The 15,421-nt window shown below is 42.6% G+C and overlaps 1 protein-coding gene across 1 annotated transcript in view; it reads left to right on the top strand.

The window, feature by feature from the left end:
• PPM1E (protein phosphatase, Mg2+/Mn2+ dependent 1E) overlaps nucleotides 1-15,421 on the top strand; it is a 273,332-nt gene that overhangs the window by 221,879 nt on the left and 36,032 nt on the right. The gene's annotated exons all lie outside the window — the stretch shown is intronic.

Below are 15,421 nucleotides of genomic sequence, written 5' to 3'. Positions count from 1 at the left end.
TGCAGAGTAGAGGAGATGACAAACTGAAGGAGTTCTCAGTGGAGAGATGCAGCGGTTTCAATCCAGTGTGTATCTCAGCGTAGGAATGCAATCCATTAATTTTGATGAAATGTCCACGGAGAGTAGTACAAGTTGGAGGTAAGTCCTTGGATATTTATGATGATTCAGAGGTCAGTTACAGTATGTTGAATTTAAGCTGTTTTAAGCAGCTGTTCAGTAGCATGCAAAAGGTGAGGTGGCCATTTTGGGCGCCAGATAGCTATAAAAACAAAAAGCACCCACTCTGTTTAGACACTCCAAACCAAAATATACTTATGGAAAATGGCATGTCTGGCTTCTTTAATATTAGATAGTATTTACTTTGCTGGTAATGTTCCAGATTTTGCATTTAATCTCATCCCTGAATACACATTTCAACCCTGACAGCACCCAGCTCCAAACATGAGAGATATTATCAACGTTTTAAACACAGACAGTTTCAGAGGAGATGTGACCAGCGATAGGTGCAGGAAATAATAACTCACATTCTATTTGCAAAATAGTGGAAGCTAAAATTAGCATAAAGGTAAAAATCACTTTGATACCCTTTCCTAATCAGTACATAATAATAGGAAAGAGGTCATGTGTCAAATCTTCCTGTATGCTAAGGTTACTGTATAGCAGTTTATGGGTTGTATTACTTGTAGCCAGGCCACTGGAGGGCGGTAGTGATCTGGAAAGCTCTACCACCGCAGCAGCAGCAGCAGAGCAGAAGAGCCGGAGGGAGAAGCAGGTGTTCGGTGAGTGAACACTCTCTCCCCCCCCCCCCCAGCAGCACGGCGACCATATCGCACCCCCACACACACACACACCGCGGAGCAGGAGAGCCACCCCCCCTGCGTCCGGGCAGACACACCGCGCACCCCCCTCCCAGCAGGGCAGAGACTCCGCAATCCCCCCCCTCCGGCAGCCGGGCAGAGACCATGCGCACCCCCACCCCCCCCAGCAGTTGAGTGCCGGGGCACCCCTCCTGCCTGGGGCGCTCCGGTGCCTAGCACCGGCCCTGCTTGTAGCTACCAAAAGTTTCTAGCTAACTCCTGAAATCAAGATGAGTATGCTGCACCATATTACAGTGTTAAGCCATGTATTCTGTAATTTTGTTTTGTATAGTATATTGGTTCTGTTTATTCATTATTGCAATTTAATGTGCTATTTTGCATATAATATACCGTCTTAATATAATTTTCAGAGACTGTTTGTAGAAACCTCAATATGTGTAACACATTGTACTGTTTAGAACAGTAATGGACAGCAAGATAAATGTCGCACAAGAATAATAATAATATAAAAAATATATATATTATAGACCTGTCCCCCATGCCCCCTCCCCTCCTTTTTGTACCTCTTATGTTTGAAAAAAAAAATCAAAATAAATTGAAACTAAAAAAATCAATATATCATATAAAACTTGTACTAGGTTTCCTCAGACCACCACTTTCTAGAAATTGACACGACATCCCCTCATACAGCACCCTATGACCGCCATATGTCTTCAGATCCCGCATGTACTCAAAAAACTCCCCCACATATCTAGATGCCCCCCGACATTCCACTAACACATCGCCAGATCATGCCCCCTCATCCCTTCCACATGCCAAAAAGACCTCCCCCACCCCAGAGGTCCTACAACATGGAAGCTGACGGCTCCTTTCAGCGGGTAAGTATCCGGTCTCATCGTAGATCGACTCAACAGTAAGTATTGGTTGACAGTGAAAAGGTCGACAGGGTTCAAAGGTTGACAGTGAAAAGGTTGACAGGGTCCAAAGGTCAACAATGAAAATGTCGACCGGGTCCAAAGATTGCCTGGGTCAAAATTTCAACAGGGTCAAAAGGTTGGCATTGTAAAAAGGTCGACATTGAAAAGGTCGAAATGCATTTTTTTTTAAACAAAGTTTTGAGCCAACATGTGCCAACAATCGGTATTTCATAACCTACCATCCACTACAATGTAGAGGGAGAATATAATAGTGTACACTTAGACAGTGTTCATGTCGACATGTGTTGACACAATAAAAAAACATTAAAAAACGAATGTTGACCTTTTTCATGTCGACCTTATGTCTATGTCGACATGTTGTCTGTCAACCTTTTGACTGTCTGCCTTTTTACTGTTGACCTTTGGACCATGTCGACCTTTGGACCCTGTCAACCTTTTTATTGTTGACCTTTTGACCTTTAGACCATGTCAACCTTTGGACCCTGTTGTCCTTTTGACTGTCGACCATTAGTGGTATGATTGTAGACCTAGACACTGTAGATCTGATATACCACAACCCAGCCATATTCAATGCTGGACGATATTTCCAATGCTCGAAAATGGGAAGGATTGAATAGGTCCTGGCCATTTTCGGATGGGACTCGCCGCTTTAGATTTGGCTCTTTAAAAAGCGAAATCTCAAAATAAAGGATGCCTATGAGGAATTCATCCTTGTTGTACTTAATACACATGGCAGTAGATTGAAGTTTTGCCTAGGGTGGCGAGAAGCCTTACAACGGCTGTGTCCAAGACCTGCTCTACCATTAGACAGCTAGGGCTTCGGGATCTGCATGGGACACAACCAAGCACTATACTTTTGAAGCACTATGCTTCAAAAGTAATAAAATGGAGAATGATTAAACAACCAACCAATCAGCTCCTGCCTGTTATTTTTTGATTGGCTGGATGTTTATCACTCTCTATTTTATCACTTTTGAAGCTTGGTGCATTTGGCCCAGTGTCTGTTTATCACAAGTGAAGTATATATGTGAGGAAGACATCCTTGTACTTAATACAGGTGGCAGTTGTGGAACTTCTAAGAGACCACCTACACACTTGAGGGGTTGGAAAGTGGATATTGGTGTGTGTGTGTGTGTGTGTGTGTGTGTGTGTGTGTGTGTGTGTGTGTGTGTGTGTGTGTATGTAGGGGGGATCTTATATTTGCTAATTAAATTCTTTTTGAGACTAATGAGTGCTTTCCCTGTAAAATACTTGCCTACTTTTGAAAACTAATTTCAGGGAGATTAAAGATGGTAATAGCATTTTGCAAAGCGCCTCACTGAGGGTCGTGTCATGCTCCACCCAAAGGGCGTGTCTAGTTCCATATATGGAAAAAAATATTCTGAACATGGCACCTAGAAATGTAGGTGTCTAATTTAAAATGACTTATATCCAAATGTAGATGAGCCCCACAGCAGTTAGTAAGAGTAGTACTGGAAAATGGTGCTGATAATTCAATATAAATGTATCTATCTCTCATTCCTTTTTTCCTCAAAACTGTAACAGAGTAATGTGGGCTAGGTGAGATGAGGGATATTGCTGGACTAATGAGGGAGAAAGGGAGATTGCTGCTATTTCAGGGAGTCTCCTGCAGAATGCAGGAGGGGAGGTAACTATGCCCTGTACCCATGTTTTATATTTGTATATTGCAATAGTCTGACACTTCACATAGGTTTCAAAAATAGATATGGATTTAGGTGCCATCCAATTATTAAGTTAAACAGCAATGCATAAAAAGGCGGCACTCACGGGCTGAGCAAACACCAATAGATAATTGCTTGTCACAAAAGTCTTCAGATTTAATACATCTTCTCTCCAGAACAAAGAAATATAGCAAACATTTTATCTTTATAGCTGATTACCTCAGAGTGCTTGTACGGTATCGGGATCGCGCATGGCAGTGGCTTACTCAACCCGCATCACTGTTCTCATATATATAGTAGTAAGATTTGGAAAAAATGCTTTATTAAATACTCTATTGCAGGGGTTCCCAATCTTTTTAGAATCACGGCACCCTAGAGTACCAGAATTTTTCCAAGGCACCCCTAGGCCCAAAAAAAATATATAAAATGAAGTAGATTGTGTTTATATGTGCTTCTTAGGTTCAGTTATGTGGTAAAGGGCAGGATTTGCTTCTGATTGTACACATATTTATGATTGGCAGCCACCAGCACTGGTTTTGTCCATAAATAATTGATCATAAATAATTTGAATGGTCCTGGACGACCAACCCGAGGCACCCCTGCAAGTGTCCCGAGGCACCCCAGGGAGCCGCGGCACACAGTTTGGGAACCACTGCTCTATTGTCATAAATTGGCAATAACAGAAGAGGGATTTAAGATTTGTAGATTCTGTGATCTTTGTTAACTGGACACTTGGTAAAACATATCTGTGCTTTTTACTGATTACCGATAAATATATTGGGCGGTATTCAATGTGAATACCTGCGAGGTGCAGCGAATCCTTTTTAGGATTCGCTGCACATTCGCCACGTTCCGGAGCCAGCAGGCTCCGGTATTCAACGTGTCAGGGGCTCGCTGCCCCTGACAGGCGAATATGAGCTCCTGCGGCGAATGCCGCAGGGAGCCTGAGGAGGGTGCCAGGCAGAGAGATGGAAGTCTCTCTGCCTGCCCCTGAACGTTTGTGGGGGGCAGGTGGGCTCCCCGGGTGCCAGGCAGCACAGGCTGCCCCCCAGGGGTGCCAGCAGTGGAGCGTATATTCACTACACACGATCGTAACGATCGGGTGCAGTGAATATATGAATATGCTTACAGCACATGAATAAAAGTAGCATGCCCCTCCTCAGAATAAAATTCCTGATTTTTTTACACCAAATGTAAAAAACAAAACACTTTATTTTAAAAGTTCACATTCCACTTCTCCATAAAAAGATAGCGATTCCTACTCGGTGAATCATGGCGAAAAAAACCTTCAAATGTATTCGCCATGTGGTCATTGAATAGGGTGATTCACCGTTTTTGTCAAAAATTCGCCAAACAGCACAAATTCGCCATAAAAACATGGCGAATCAGGCTCATTGAATACCGCCCATTGTGTAGCTTCTGTGCTAAGGGAGCAGAAGAATGTTGACATGAAAGACTGTCTGAAGTTAGAAGACATTAACTCTCTGGCACTATCCCAGTTACACCGGGTCGCTGAGAACAAGTCAGACTTTTTTGTTTATTGTCAGTCGCATAGTTTCTGGCCTGCTGTAAAGGAGGGTGGGATGTTCTACTAGAGGAGTTAGTTGATGAAAAATTTCCATAAAGTAGAATTCAGTATTTCGTTATGTTGACTATTTCTGTTTTGGGCTTCGAATGTATTACAAGGAACATTGGGGAAAATTCAGTAGGCTAATTGGCTCCAAAAAAAATAAAAATAACACTGGAATGTCTGTGTGTGTGTGTGTATGGTAGGGAATATAGAGGTAAGCTCCACTGGGGCAGGGACTGAAGTGAATGTTCAAATTCTCTGTAAAGCACTGTGGAATATGTGTGCACTATATAAGGAGCTGTTAATAAATAAATAATAAATAAAACTGCAACTGAATCTGAATCAGGTCCTTTGTTCTAAACATTTCAGGATTGCATTAAAGAAAGTGAAGGGAGGTTGACTATAGCCTACACACTGTACTTTGTTTTCCGTAATATTGAGTATTTAGGGCTTGAGGATGGAAGATGTTTAATAATGAGTTTACGGAATTCCGAACACTTGTGTATAGAGTAGACACTATTTGTTATTATATATTACCAGCTTCAGTGCCCCAGTGTAGCTTTTCCTAAGGAAACCCAAGCAAGCATGGGTTAAATATATAGAAACAAATATACAAACTCAATCAAATACATATATTTTTTTTTTTTAAATATATTTTATTAATGAGATGCCAAGGATACATGTATGAAAAACATAAAAAGAATGTAAGATATAAAGACATTATAACGGTCCAAATGAGTACAATCAACACAATATTGAAGGATCTATGTAAAGGTTCGACAACCTGGACCAAATATAGAGGCATCTCTTTTTGGTTTTAAGGGTGATATTATATAATACTTATAAACAGATATAAACAATACAAGATATATACACATACATACATACATACATGCATACATACATAAATTACATATATATACACATATACACACACACATACATACACATACTTCTCTCTCTCTATATATATATATATATATATATATCCATGCATACATACACATATAAAATTACATAAAAATACTGTTATAAGCTACAGAAACCATAATGAGAAAGAATTTTAGAAAGTTAATAGGAAAGAAAAGGTGGGTGAAAAAGAGAAGGAAAACCAGAAGAAGAAAAGAGGGAGGGGAAGGGGGGGGGGCCGGAAAGAAGGGGTTCCTACCCGACTGGTTTTTCTAGTGGAAGGCTGGGGGTATATTGAAATACGAGGTCCAGGGTTCCCAGATCTTGATAAATTTTGCGGAAGAACATTTTAAGATACTAGTTATGTACTCCATTGAATGAATATGCCAGATCTTAGCAGTTACTTCATCCAGAGACGGTACAGCTGAAGATCTCCAGTGACCCGCAATACAAGTTCTGGCCGCCAGAACCATGTGAGTGAACAATTTGTTCTTAGCACGAGTTGTTTCTGGGATATCCATAGAGAGGAGGAAATAGCCAGGCTTAAATGGAACTCGCAAAGATAGAATAGAATTAGCTAAGCTTCTGCGAGAGAGGAGACAGAACCGGGCAGTCCCACCAGATATGTAAAAAGTGCCATCTGATTTTTTACATCTCCAGCATAGGGGGGATATATCCGCATTCATTTTATTAAGTCTAACTGGGACATAATACCATCTATAGAGTAATTTATATGCATTTTCTTTCAGCTTTACACATATAGAGCTAGAGGCAACGTTAGAATAAATGTCAGACCATTCTTCATCTCGTAGCGTTTCACCCAAATCAGATTCCCAAGCCTTCACATACGAATCATTAATATTAGAAGTCTGAGGTAATTTCAAATAGCCATGTGGTGCCTGTAAACATTTTAAAAGATAATTAGCATTCTGAAGACCAATAGACACATGTCTAATGACTATTTCTAGCTCTCACATTTATTATTTATTGGGTGATAATACAAGTTGCACATTTTCCATTCTAGTCACACTGAATACATGATATATGGTTCTACACATTACAGGTTTTCTAAGAGCCGTCGTACTAAGAAACTTTCCGTAACATTCGCCTTGTACCACAACAGCCAATAGAGGGAGTGTCTGCTATTACGTTAATGCATTCTACGAGACAGTCAGCAGCAGCTACTTACATTGCATGATATTTGAGTAGGGAAAAACTACAACATAACATCCATTAAGTAAACTACTGTACACATTAAATGCCAATTACTACATGAACACAAATCTGTCATCAGCATACCTTCCAATTTTCAACTGTAGGCCGTCGGGCCCTGTTGCTAAAGAAGTGGAATCTGCCAAAAATTAGCTGGGCCTCGCCTACTAATCTGGGGGCCTCATGCAAAGGGTCATTTTGGTGGTGTGCCCAGGGGTGTATGACATATTGTGTAATGGACATTACAGTGTGTGGCATATTGTGTAATGGGCATTTCGGTGTGTGGCATAATGTGTAAGGGGCATCACTGTAAAACTAAAAAATGACATGTAAGGGGCATAAATCAGGGTTGTTTTTTTCCTTTGCTGTCTGGGTGTGCAGGTTGCAAAGCTGGGGTATATGGTAGTCTTTTCCTGCAAGTCCACATCCCTTGCAGCAAGGTCACACCCCCTTTTTAGAATGCATGCGTCTATGGCACACACAAATTCTTTATCTTTAAAATTTCTATGGCGGTGGTGGCGCATTTTTAATTGTTTGCACTGGGAGCCAAGTTGCTTAATAACTAGAAGAAACTCTTTTGGCATCAGAGAGCAAATTTTATGGTTACACCAAGGGCATAAAGTGGTCATGCAGAGGTGGGGGAACTTATTTCTCTATGCCACCTTATTACACCCCCATTAGGCAGAGACAGGGCCAGTGGTAGGTTTTTTTGCATCCCCCTGCAAACTAGAATGCTTTCTGTGAGAATTACTGTGCAATGTGGAGGTTAAAATGTTCCACCATACCATTTGAGGTGGAGGAGCAAAGTTCCACCCCATTCCCCCTCCCTTTACCCCTGGTTACACCACTGTGGCACTTGATCAAGCTATTCGCAGCACTGCAGGGACTTTCACAGTGCTGCTGAAGCAAGTGACACTGTAGTTTGCACTGTGGCTCCGCTGGCTCTCTTGCCATCACATGTGGTAAGTAACCAGCTCACAATATATAAACTCAAAAGGGTACTCCTGGGTCAACATTTTAGGAAGATTTATGTAGTAGTGTGAGCCAACATAGAGCATAATAGGTACAGAAGGAAATGACAATGCATTTTAACTGACTGGGGTCACAAAGTAAAATATCAGTGTCTCGCTATAGTTTGCATAGATAAGCAGTGATGGATTTCCCACTAGGGGGTCGATCCTATTAGCGCTGAAGGGTGCGAGGTGCCGTTCAGGTGCCATTAAATGATGAAAAGGGAACCTGAATTAAGCTGATCTCCCACCCTTCAGTAAGATGAGTTTGATTAAAATAGCTTGCGCCCATATGGAGGTGCGATCGCTTTTAAGCTAATTCAGTCTGCCATTAAGTGCGACCAGTGCCGTGATGATTTGCGAGTGTGAATCATCCGCACCTAACAGGAACGGATTCAGTATGAAATCCCGGCGGTCGGGATCCCGACGTTCAAAATCCCGACCTCCGAAATCCCGACAAGGGGGGGACGTGGTACGCCCCCCTTGCGGGCTCGCTGCGCTCGCCACGCAGTGGGCCCCGTGCCGTAGCTAATTTATTCTCCCTCCAGGGGTGTCGTGGACACCCACGGAGGGAGAAACTGTCGGGATTTTGGCAGTCGGGATTCCGGTGAAGGAGAAAGGTGAAGGATACTATAGCCCCCCCCCCCCCCCCACACACACACATGTGAGTGGTACTTGGACTCCCTGCAGCATTGTTAATGCTGAAGCATGTGACACTGTAGGTTTTTCTGTGGCTCCTCAGTGGTTCTTTTCGGAACTGATGCTTGTTGACATTAAGTTGTCAGCTACTCAGCCCCCACCTGTGTACACTGGATTGTTCCTTTGTGTTAGACATATGAAGAATCAGTATATGTTATTCTAAAGCACAACATAGCAAATAGCATAGACATGGGTCTTCGTATACACAGTACATTACATTTCCCTTCAGCCATTTGTATACAGTTATTCCATATATTTATATAGATTACAAATACAGTATATAAATTTACAGCATAAGCTTAAATCCACATGGGGGTGGGGGGGGGGGGGGTGTGTGTAAATGTACTAAAGTTTCTAAAAATGAAAAGAGGTGCTGTTATCTCATACATGCTAATGAGAATATTATTTTAAATGAAACTCCACATCTGAATGCAAAAGCAAAACATTTGTTCCACCTTACTATTCCATCTTACTATGGGATAAATTTACTTAAGCTTCTAAAAATGAAAAGAGGTGCTGTTGTCTATAGCAACCAATGTCTATCATTTTCTAGGATGCATTAGAAAAATTATAGAATCTGATTGGTTGCTATGGGAAATATCACCTCTTTTCATTTTTAGAGGCTTTTGTAAATTTATCCCATAGTAAGGTGGAAGAAATGTTTTTCATTCAGATGTAGAGTTTCATTTAAAATAATATTCTCATTAGCATGTAACATCCAATAACTTAATCTTACATACATATTATACAACAGTTTAACATAAGTTATACAATAAATTAAGTTTCCTCTGCTCTGAATTTGTGTTGCTATTTATAAATATATGATGGTAATAATAGTATGTTAATGACAGCATACATAACCTTTTGAGTTCCAACATCTCCGTGAGAGAAGTTCAAAATATCCACTAAAATGCCAGTGTTGCTCACATTTGTTATATAAATTCAAATAAAAATGTTTTGTAAGATTAGATTTCCTATATAAGGTAAACATTACAGGTCATTATGATGAATAAAAATGTTTGCTTGGCAATTTTTACACCTATTTTAACAAATTCACTTGGCACTCAATTGTTAAATGGTTGCATACCGATTGCTTACCAGTATAGCAGCAGCATTTTTTTAGCATTACAAGACTGTATATTACAGATAGCAGCATTAGATCAGTATTACAATATATAGCTGCATCGCAATTCTTTTGGTTCAAGCATAAGGACACAGTTATCCAACATACAGAATGTTCTTATTGAGCAATACGACTGTGTGGCTGGATCGGCTTACTCATATTCACTTGTAGTATTTGATTTTATTTCTACGACAAACTTGTGTGGTGAATGTTTACCTCCCAAAATAAATGTTGTGTGACTTGGGACACCCACATGACTGAAAAGAAGGTGTGGCTTCACAGGTATGATGCTATTGCGAACCATGCTTTCCATATTTGTCATTAGTCATATTTGTCCACTCTGTGAGCTGCTGACATTCTCCCAGCCCCTCTGTCTGCATGCATGCAGCATCTATTCAACAGTGGGAAAAATATAAATAGATAAGTGGCACTAGGAAATTTAAACAATCGGCTTATTAAACATTTACATTGAATGATCATAAAATATTCAAATCAATAAAACCAAAATATGAAATACTGTAAACTAAAATAAGAAAAGATGGAAGCAGACCATAAAAATTGACCGTCCAACAACAAGCTGTTAGGAACCAGGATTTTTGGTTCAGTTCTGTTTTGTGTTTGTTTGGCATTTGGCTCTCTGGTGGCCTCCAGTGGTGGGTCTGTGCCATTACAGCTCTATATTCTGGGAGCTTAATTTATTCACAGGCCTGCGAGTAAGGAGCTCATTAGTACAACTTGGGAGCTGCCTGGATCTCTCCCAGGTGTAATTAATCACTTGAGCCCTTCATAAGGCATTGACTCCTGCAATGCTCTTCCAGTGATAGCTTCTACTTCCTGAAGTTTCTAGTTCCTGTTTCCTGCTGGCCCTTAGTCAGGTTACGTCTCTGTTAGGAGCTCACCAGCCGTCTGCTGGTCTCTTGTCTGACACTCTCAGTGCAGCTTTTCCTGGTCCTGTGCTGGTTCAGCTAGCTTCCGTCCTGACGCTGTTCACCTGCCTGATCTCAGCATTCCAGCTTCTGTGCCTGTCTGCTTCTGGCGCTACCTTGTGGTCATCTCCCAGCTGACAGTCCATTCCCTGGTGCAGTAAGTTCCCCTCTTCTGGGGACCTGGTTCCTTATTTCTCGCAAGGTGCCCTCCTGGGCATTTCCTCCTTTTTGTTGCCATATCCCCTATTTCTGTGTTTAGGGGTCTCCTCCAGCAGTTGCTGTGTCCTCAGTTCTTCCAGTGGGAGTTCATTCTGTGTTTCTTGTTCGTGCGTGTCGTTCGTCGTGTGCTTTTTGGTGTGGTGTATTCTTATATTGTGTATGCGACGCAGACGCGTTAGCTAGTAATGGCAAGTTGCCTTTTTCTTTTAATTCCAGTTAGGATCCTTTAGTTTATCCTTTTAACTGTTTGTAGATTATCCTTTTAACTATACCCTGGGGGGATCCCCAGTTCCTTGTCTGTACCTAACACCTAGCTGCACCGGAGCTAGGGCGGGCCTAACTCACCCTTTTAAACGTGGCGGCTACAGGCGAAGCCTAGTTCTTGCAGGAGCCAGTCCCCCTACCTGGGGGGTCAAAATAGGTAGTGTAGGATTCCGCCATGGCTGTCCTGAACACCAGTCCCGGCTACAGGTGCATACCAGAAACCTTACACAAGCAATGTCCCGTTCCTAGAATGCCGTCATAGATGTTGTAATGTAATGAAAACAAGTTTGTACAGTATAATTGACTTGTATATTAAGGCCCAAATAAGGATAGGGTTACCATATACAAGTCTCATTATACAAACTTGTTTTCATTACAACATCTATGGCGGCACTCTAGGAACGGGACATTGCTTGTTGTTGGACTATCAACTTTTATGGTCTGCGTCCATCATTTCTTATTTTATTTGATATTTTATTTTCATTGATTTGAATATTTCATGATCATTCAATCTAAATGTTTAATAAACTGATTGTTTAATTTTCCCAGCGCCACTTATTTATTTACTTTTTTTGCTCTTAGTTTGGAACTGACTGTCCCACCTCCAAACAGCTGCTCTTGGCAACCCACCAATGGCAGCATCTGCATACGCTACCCAGGTGGCTATCTTTTTCTCTCTATTCACCAGTGGTGTAACTAGAAATATTGCGCGCCCCACCCCCCCGTTATACAATTTGTTTACCTGAATGCTCATTGCCAGTGTTACACGCCGCCCTCCGGGCTGCGATGCACCCAGACGGACGGCGGATGTTCCTCCCTCTGACACGGCCGGGGACATTGCCCGGCAGCGTCTCAAGCCTCCCTTTGATGCGGAGCGTCGGGACGTTGCTAGGCAACGTCCCCGAGCTTCCGCCCGGCGGCAGATGACGCGCGCGCCTGACGTCAGTCAGGCGGCGCGAAATTCAAAATAAATAGCCGGCGTCTGCTGGGCACAGACGCCGGTTATAGCTTTTTGCTTACCCCAGCCCTGTTTTTCCGGTCCCTGTGGTTTCCAGCCCACAGTCCTGTGTTCCAGCTCCTGGTGTCTTCAGTGCCTGGTTCTCCCAGCCTTCCCTGGAGTTTCCTGTCAGCTACCTGCTTCATCAGAAGACCGGCTTCAGTCTGAGCCTACGTTTGGCCCACAGACTCCATCTTCTCGTGGGTCACGGAAGTGCTCCAGTGGAGCCTCGGCCTATCTTCTTCCTTTAGTGGCCCGCCGTGGCCGTGCCCCTCCGTGGGTTATCGTTGTCCATTTCCATACACCTCCCGTGGCCGTCGTGACCGTACCCCTCCGTGGGTTCTGTATTTCCCTTCCTCTTTCTCCCTGTAGCCCGCCGTGGCTGTGTCCTCCTGTGGGCTTATTCTCTGTCCTCTTTTTGTACCCTTCTTATCTTTCTTAGCATCCTTTCAGGTAGGAAGTATTCTCTGTTTGTTATCCTGGTTTTGAGGAGTCGCCGTTCCTGGTCATAGCCTGCTGGGGACTCCTCCTTCCCATTTCATTGTGCCTGCGACTTGGTCGCATCCCGGTTTGGCCTGGTGCCGGCAGTCAGGGGTCTACTCCCAGATAGGCCCTGTAGTTAGCAGTCCTCTTGGGTACCCTGTGGCGATCGTTTACCCTTTGTCCATACATAAGACCTGGCTGCATCGGGGTCAGAGCGGGCCTAACTCGCTCCTTCGGACGCGGCGGCCACAGGTGAAGCCTAGCTCTGCAGGGGTTTATCATCTGCCTCAGGGACTCAATAGAGTTAGAGTAGCTTCCGCTGTGGCCGTCCTAACCGGCGGTCCCGGCTACGGGCTCACGCCTGACCACCTACACCCATCCACCTGCCATAGGTCCTTGTGCCATAATAGGCATCATAACAGCCAGGGGTTTCATGCTCATTGCCAGGGGCTACATGCCCGTTGCCAAGGGTTTACATGCTCTACATACTCAATCTGCAACTTCTGGGTAGCAATATACGCTACCCAGTAGGACCTTTACATTTACTAAGATGGGAGTTCTATTTCAGATGGGATTTTGCTATGGGTAACCACTCAGAATCTGTGTATTATTTATTTAACACCTTCTAGAAGATAATAGATATAATCTGACTGCAACTCCCATCTCAGTAAATAAACCCCTTAGCATCTTTCCCAGTGGTTCCCAACTTTGGTCCCTTAAGTACCCCCAACAGTTCACGATTTCCCGGTCTCCAAACAGAGTCACAGGTGAAATAATTAACTCCACCTGTGGGTCTTTTAAAATGTGTCAGAGAATTATCAGTACACTTGTGCACCTGCCGAGTGCCCTGCAAAACACAAACTGTTGGGGTTACCTGAGGGACGAGGTTGGGAACCACTGATCTGTCCAGTATGACCTCTAGAATTTGCCTCCTCAAAGGCGGCGGATGTTTTTGGAAGGACATTTTCAGCATGTTCCATACAGACGGCTAGACCCATAGGAATCAGCAGGGACCATATGCCCCCACAGCACCAGATCCCCCAAGCCAGCTCTTGGGCTGCAGTGCCATTGTTATGCCACTGCTATTTACTTGTGCTCTGCTAAGCAGAGCAGTGAGTGACAGGTGATATCCCAACTGCCGCCTTCACTGCAGGACACTGCTGCCTGCAGGTGGGACACTGGGACAGTCCCAGAAAAAACGTGACAGTCCCATGAAAATCAGTACAGTTGGGAGGTATGGTAAATTTGGGCTTGGGAAGTGAGGTTCATGAGATACATTAGTTATATTACAATTTTGTTTGTGCTACGATTATAAAATGTTTACACCAAAATATTAGCAACCGTTGCTTGAATTAGGCTTTATTACTGAGCAATTTACTATATTTGTGCATATCAGACATCTAGGGGTGAATTTACTAAAGCTTCTAAAAATGAAAGAGGTGGTGTGGCACATCAGATTTTGGCTATCATATGATAGATGAGCTAAAAAGATAGTTGGGTGTCCTGTTGATTTCAAATGTCCTCTCTTGATTTTATTCTACGTTGAATAAAACTCCCCTAAATGTTCACTATCAATGACCACGTAATGTGCCAGGGCTTGAGTGGAAGCTCAATTTGAATTTAAATACTGGAATAAATGCTCTTCAATTATCACCATGATGGAAATGTCACAGGAGAGAATAATTTGGTCTCTAGTGAATTGGCAAAGATATTTAGGAATTCATAGTCTTCAACAGAGCATGGTCTAATCAGGCCAACAAGAGGACTCTGGAAACAAAATGCAGTCCATTAGAGCTGGATACATTTCTGTTCACAACCAAGTGTTGTTCAGAGCAACAAAGTTGAAATTAGTGCAAGGGGCAAAGAGCTTTTGAGGACAGTTGGAATATGATAAAGATTAGAACTACAATTCTAGGTAAGGTGACAAAAAATGGGTATTTTACAAGTAAAATGTTAGAGGCTCAAAATGCTTTATCGTGACGTTTTTTCTTAACGTTCATTAATGAAAACTGTCAGAGTGAGAATACTTTCTTAAGTATTTATTATTTCTCAACTGTATCTGGTATAGCACCAGTATAGGGCAGATTCACAATTGGGAACAAACATGCCTACTGTAGCTGTCAGAGTGGACATGACCAACATGCAAGAGGAATGGCTACATTGTTAGAGAAATACAAGGGCAATGCTGTGTACTGTATACCACTGTTGGGTGTATGCATCTCCCCTCACAAGGCAAGCAAGACAGTGTAAATCAGACATACCTTACTGATGCAGCAGCATTATAATACTATTACATTTTATTTATAAGGCGCCACAAGTGCTTTGCAGCGTTGTACATAGGGCACATATTAGGACAATACAGGGTACACAGAACTAAACATATCGGTAACTAGAGAACAAAAACAGAGCACAGGTAACAGCAGTACAATGCTTAGTACACAATAGAGCTGAGATGATGTAGGGAAGCAGATGAGCAGTCTGCAAGCTACCAGGGGCAAGTTATCAGTGGTATAAATGAATGAATACAAGTAAGATGAGATACGGGTATAGATGGTAGTTGGGTAAGAGCCG

This window comes from Crinia signifera, chromosome 2, assembly GCF_055691185.1.
Source record: "Crinia signifera chromosome 2, ASM5569118v1, whole genome shotgun sequence".
In the NCBI taxonomy this organism is placed as follows: Eukaryota; Metazoa; Chordata; class Amphibia; order Anura; family Myobatrachidae; genus Crinia; species Crinia signifera.
The sequence above is the reverse complement of the archived record's forward strand: the minus strand, read 5'-3'. Positions and strand labels throughout refer to the sequence as shown.